Below are 6,208 nucleotides of genomic sequence, written 5' to 3'. Positions count from 1 at the left end.
AGCTCCTCAGCCACAGGGAGAAGACGGTTAAAGAGGATTCTAGTGATGACCTTCCTAGTGGCTGATAACAGGGAGATTCCTCTGTAGTTGCTGCAGTCGGACTTGTCCCCTTTTTAAAAGATGGTTCATGATTACTGCATCTCTGTGATCTCCCAGCATGCTCTCCTCCTTCTAGATGAGAGAGATGAGGTCATGCATTCGTGCCAATAATGCCTCTCCGCCATACTTTAGTGCCTCAGTGGGGGATTCCATCTGCTCCCGATGCCTTGTTCTTGAGCTGACAGATGACCTTTTGTACCTCATGCAGGGCTGGGGTTTTGCTGAGATAGTGGTGGGTAGCATGCTGCGGGATAGAGTCGAGGAAACTCATGTCAAAGGCAAAGTCTCGGTTAAGGAGATCTTCGAAGTGCTCCTTCCAGCGGGCCTGGCTGCCTCGGTATCCTTGATGAGTGTCTCCCCATTCTTCGCCAGCAGTGGGGTGGGGCCTTGGGTCATAGGTGAAGAATCCTCGCACATCATGGCTGTCGGCTAGCTGCTGAATCTCCTGAGCTTTCTGTATGGATGTATGGAGAGAAAGCAGGAAAGGGGTACTGAGGTGAATGATCAGCCATGATCTTATTGAATGGTGGTGCAGGCTCGAAGGGCCGAATGGCCTACTCCTGCACCTAGTTTCTATGTTTCTCCACCCACCATCTATTATTCAGGTTTTTTGCTGGTCCTCGGCCTTAATCCATCTGTAGAGCTGCTTTGCTGCTCCTGAATTGGGTTGTTGTTTTAGGTTCAGAAATGCCCTGCGCTTGCGATCTATTAGCTCTTGGATTTCCTGGTCATTCTCACCCAATCAGTCCTTGTATTTCCTGGTTTATTGACCGAGCATCTCTTCGCAGTCATTGGTTATGGTGGCCTGGAGGGCAGACCAAGCGCTGTGGGCATTCTGCGTCTCGGGGTATCAAGGGTCGCTAGGTTAGCAGTGAGGTGCTGGCTGTATAGGGCTCTCTTAGCTGGGTCTTTGACTGCCCTGGCCTGATTTTTCTGCGGCACTGCTTCTGCTGCCATCGCCGCTTTGGGCCTATATTGATGTTGATGATGGAGTGGAATAGGCAGTGGTCCATCCAGCAGTCGTCAGCTCCTGTCATGGCGCAGATGATGTGCACATCTTTGCGATCCCTGGCTCAAACAATGACTCAGTCGAGCAGGCTCCAGCCTTTGGAGCAAGGGTGTTGCCACGATGCCTTGCACTTATCCCTCTGGCGAAACAAGGTGTTAGTGATGACAAGGTCGTGTTGTTAGCATTTTGTCAGGAGCAGGGTACCACTGGAGTTGGTTTTCCCTGCCCCCTCTCTGCTGATCACACCTCCCCAGAGGTCTGTGTCCTTATCGACCCTGGCATTGAAGTCGCCGAGGAGGATCAGCTTGTCGTCCATAGGGACGCGGGACAGGGATTGTTTGAGGCTGGAGTAAAATCCCTCTTTGGCCTCATCTGTTGTGTCGAGTGTTGGGGCGTATGCACTGATAACTGTGGTGCACTGGTTCTGGGATAGGGTGAGTTGGAGAGTCACGAGACGTTTGCTAATCCCACAGGGGGAGTCTCTGAGGCGGTTGACCAGCTCGTTCTTGATGGCAAAACCGACTCCTAGAAGATGGCGTCTTGCCTTAACAAATCCATGCCAACTATCCTTGCTTAATCCATATCTTTCCAAAGGAAGATTTATCCGGTCCTCAGGACTTTTTTCAAAACATTTCCCACCGCTGAGGTTAGGCTAGCTGGCCTGTAATTACCCGGTCTATCCCTTTCTCCCTTTTTAAACAAAGGTACAACATTAGCAGTCCTCCAGTCCTCTGGCACCACACCTGTAGCCAGAGAGGATTGGAAAATGATGGTCAGAGCCTCTGATATTTCCTCTTTTGCTTCTCTTAACAGCCTGGGATACATTTCGGGCCTACAGATTTATCCACTTTCAAAGCTGCTAAGCCCCTTAATACTTCCTCTCTCAAGCTAGTCACTTAGCTCTAGATGTGACGACTATAATGCATTCTTTGCTGACCTCCCACATTGTACCCTACGTAAACTTGAGGTCATCCAAAACTCGGCAGCCGTGTCCTAACTCGCACCAAGTTCCGTTCACCCATCACCCCTGGGATCGCTGACCTCCCTTGGCTCCCGGTTAAGCAACGCCTCGATTTCAAAATGTTCATCTTTGTTTACAAATCCCTCCACACCTCACCCCTCCCTATCATTGTAATCTCCTTTAGCCTCACAACCCCCCACCCTCCCAAAATATCTGCACTCCTCAAATTCTGCCCTCTTGAACATCCCTGATTATAATTGCTCTACCACCGATGGCCGTGCCTTCAGCTGCCTAGGCCCTAAGCTCTGGAACTCCCTTCCGCCTCTCTACCTCTCTTTCCTCCTTTAAGACACTCCTTAAAATCTACCTCTTTGACCAAGCTTTTGGTCATCTGCCGTAATTTCTTCTTATACGGCTCGGTGTCAAACGTTTGTCTTGCAACTCTCCTGTGAAACGCCTTGAGACATTTTACTATGCTAAAGGCGCTATATAAATACAAGTTGTTGTTGTTGTTGATTTGTGTGTTTTTTACCAATAATGATCCAGCAAAATCAATTTGATCCCAAGGCATGCTTAATCAGTTTGTTTGTCAACGAAGTGATATAACTATTCAGTCTGTGAAAGTGAGGTTTGGTTCAAATATTCTTGAACATTTATTTTTTCCAACTTTCTGGGAGTTCTTCCTTAAATTTCAGACCAGATTGATTCTTAGTTTAATTTCTCATACATTTTGTGATTTCACTTCTTAGTGTTTTGTTTTCCAAATTATTTTTGTTTCCTTAATTTTTAAATAGTTTTCACACCATGGATTACTTCAATTTTCCTGGTGTGTTAATGTGCTTTTTATACTTTTGGCCTCAATAACCCAGAAAGGTCCTGCAGGATTCCTTTCTCTGAATGTCAGCAATGAGTTATTTTTAGTAAAGGGAAGTACATTTGTTAGCTCTGGTTCACTGAGTCACTTTGATTCTTCATTTTAATTTCTAGAAATGTTCTTGCCCAGGCATGTTTTTATAATTACTGTTAGTAATGGTTCCCTTATATCCCAAAAATTTCCAATTGAGTTTTAAAAAAATTTTGAATGTGATTTTTCTTTTCCTCTATTTTGTTATTTCAGTTTTTTTGAATTTCTCAAATGTATTTTTGGGGCAGAATTTGTTAATTCCTATATATTTTTAGTACGATTTTGATAACATTAAACCGAGGTGAATTTCCCAGATATCAGAACACATTTATTTGTGTAGAATGTTATGAATTTCACTTTTGTCTAACTGTATTTTAAACAAAATTAAAAGTTTACAGGAAAATTTAGCTATATATTGAAATTATAACTATTTTTGCTTATATATATAAACCTTGCCTTTTTATATATATACATACACACACACATGCAATCATAATTAGCTTACAAGACAAAGTAACTGGGTTAGCAGAAGAGTAAATGGGAAATTAAGGTCAGTTTAGCATATAGTATGAGGAGCAAACACTACATGTGCATAATTGAACAATGGCAAATTGAAAAGCCAGTGTAAACAGACCTTGAAGAATCAAGGGCTGTGACAGTTTGAGAAAAACAGGCAGGCCAATGAATGCCATTAGAGCTGGTAACAGAAGCTAGACTGATAAGGGAACAAAGCAGACAGATAGGGAAGAGTCTTACAAACAGAGCTATAGGGCTCAATTTCCCCCAGTTATTGATGCCGGTTTTTTTGGCGCGCGCCGCTTTTTTTTGCGTAAATTAAAATATCCAAGTTTCCCCAAAGTTTCTGCAACAGCGTAACTGTTAGATACAATTTTTTTAGGTTAGTATTTTTTTGCCTCATGGGGGAATAAACTGATGTATGCGCCAGTTTTTCAGGTTTTTGCAAGTTTGGCAAATTACATTTTTCCTGGGATGACGTATGTGACTACTCCCAAAAAACCTTCTGGGCACTTAAGAAAAATAAGCGCACATTAAAAAATTGGCGCAGAAAGACGCCATTGTTTTTATGCGAAGTTTTGGAGGGAGTCAAGAAAACATTAAATATGCATCATGGAGTTTAATTTTTTTCAAACTCAAAATGGAGAAAATGAAAGTCTAATGCAATTCTTTAATTTTGGATTTTTTTCAAAGTGCCACGCCACCAACGAAAGTCTCCTTAGCGGGCTCAAGGGTCGGAGCATTGGCCGGCAGAATCGCTCCCTCGCCCGGACACAGGCTCGGCTTCAAAAGAAACCCGGGGGAGTGGGGGCCGTGGAAGCCAAACTGAAGGGATGAGAAGCCTTGCACCAAACTGCAACTTCAAAATAAGCCCGGGGGGGGGGGGGGGGAGGGGGTTGCCGAGCCCCTGTGCCCATGCGAGGGAGTGCTTCTGCCAGTCAACCCTCGAGCCCAGTGAGAAGACAATCGGTGGTGGGGTGGCACTTTGCAAAAAATCTAAAATGAAAGAATTGCATTCGACTTGGTTGCCCCAAATGTCCTCATTGAATGCCTAGCTTCCCATCCTAAGCAAGCCTATTGCGCATGTGCAAACCAGGGTATGGTCCATACTAGGGCATCGACCTTTGGGAGAGAGTGAGGAGAGAAGCTTTAACTCCTTGTCCTGCTGTTTTGAGCTTCTTGCAAAGGTACAATTTAATTATGGGGGCAATATTGACAATGCCATATCTCATGCAAGCCTTCTGCATGATGGTGCTGTGGAGGAGATGATTGATTTGATGTCATCGCATGAGGAATCTCAGAGCACGTAGGATGATGGGCAGGAGGCCTTACCCATGTCGGGTATATTAAGTCAGACATTCATACCTGCACCTGAGTAATGCGGACTGTGTGAGAAGGCTGCGTTTCCGCAAAGAAGTTGTAACCGAGATCTGTGAGTTAGTAAAAGCAGACCTGCAACCTAGAAGTGTCAGGAGGACTGCTTTGTCAGTTGAAGTGAAGGTTACAGCTGCACTTTCATTCTATGCATCTGAATCATTCCAGGCCACAACTGGGGATGTGTGCGCCATTTCTCAACATGCAACACATACCTGCATTCAGCAAGTGACTGCTGCACTCATCATCATCATAGGCAGTCCCTCGGAAGTGAGGAAGACTTGCTTCCACTCTTGAGTTCTTAGGTGGCTGTACAGTCCAATATGAGAACCACGGACTCTGTTACAGGAGGGACAGATAGTCGTTGAGGGAAGGTGTGGGTGGAATTTGTTTGCCGCACGCCCTTTCCACAGCCTGGGCTTGATTTCTGCATGTTCTCATCGACAAGACTCAAGGAGCTCAGCGCCCTCCCGGATGCACTTCCTCCACTTAGGGCGGTCTTTGGCCAGGACTCCTAGGTATCGGTGGGAATGTTGCACTTTATCAGGGAGGATTTAAGGGTGTCCTTGTAATGTTTCCACTGCCTACCTTTGGTTCATTTGCCGTGAAAGAATTCCAAGCAGAGCACTTGCTTTGGGAGTCTCGTGTCTGGCGTGCAAACTATGTGGCCTGCCCAGTGGAGCTGATCAAGTGTGGTCAGTGCTTCAATGCTGGGGATGTTGGCCTGGTTGAGGATACTAACGTTGGTGCATCTGTCCTCCCAAGGGATTTGTAGGATCGGACTGCTGCACTACATGCCCGGAGGAATGACTACATAAAGTTCCCCATGACCGCCCACGCGTGACAAGGCTGTGGGCTTCTCCAAGATTGCTGGCTTCCCAAAGGTACAGGGCTGCATAGATTGTACCCACATCACCTTGCGAGCACCTTTGGAGAATTCCGAGATGTACAGGAACAAAGAAGGCTTCCACTCCGTGAATGTGCAGCTCATCTGTGACGACATGCATCGCATCATGGCATTTGATGCGAGATACTCTGGGAGCACCCATGATGCATTCATCCTACACAAGAGCATTATATCTGCCATGTTTCAGCAGCAGCCAGAAGAGCAGAGCTGGCTGCTGGGAGACAAAGGGTATGGCCTTGCCACCTGGCTCATGATGCCCCTATGCGTAACCTGGACGGAAGGTGACCGACGATTACAACATGTTGTACATTGCGATGTGCAGCATAATAGAGAGGACCACTGGCATCTTGAAACAGCGTTTCCAATGCCTGGACCATTCCAGAGGCTACTTGTAATACTCCACCGAAATTGTTGGTCAGTTCACTGTTGTGTGCTGCA

The sequence above is a fragment of the Pristiophorus japonicus genome, chromosome 3, assembly GCF_044704955.1.
Source record: "Pristiophorus japonicus isolate sPriJap1 chromosome 3, sPriJap1.hap1, whole genome shotgun sequence".
Taxonomy (NCBI): Eukaryota; Metazoa; Chordata; class Chondrichthyes; family Pristiophoridae; genus Pristiophorus; species Pristiophorus japonicus.
The sequence above is the reverse complement of the archived record's forward strand: the minus strand, read 5'-3'. Positions refer to the sequence as shown.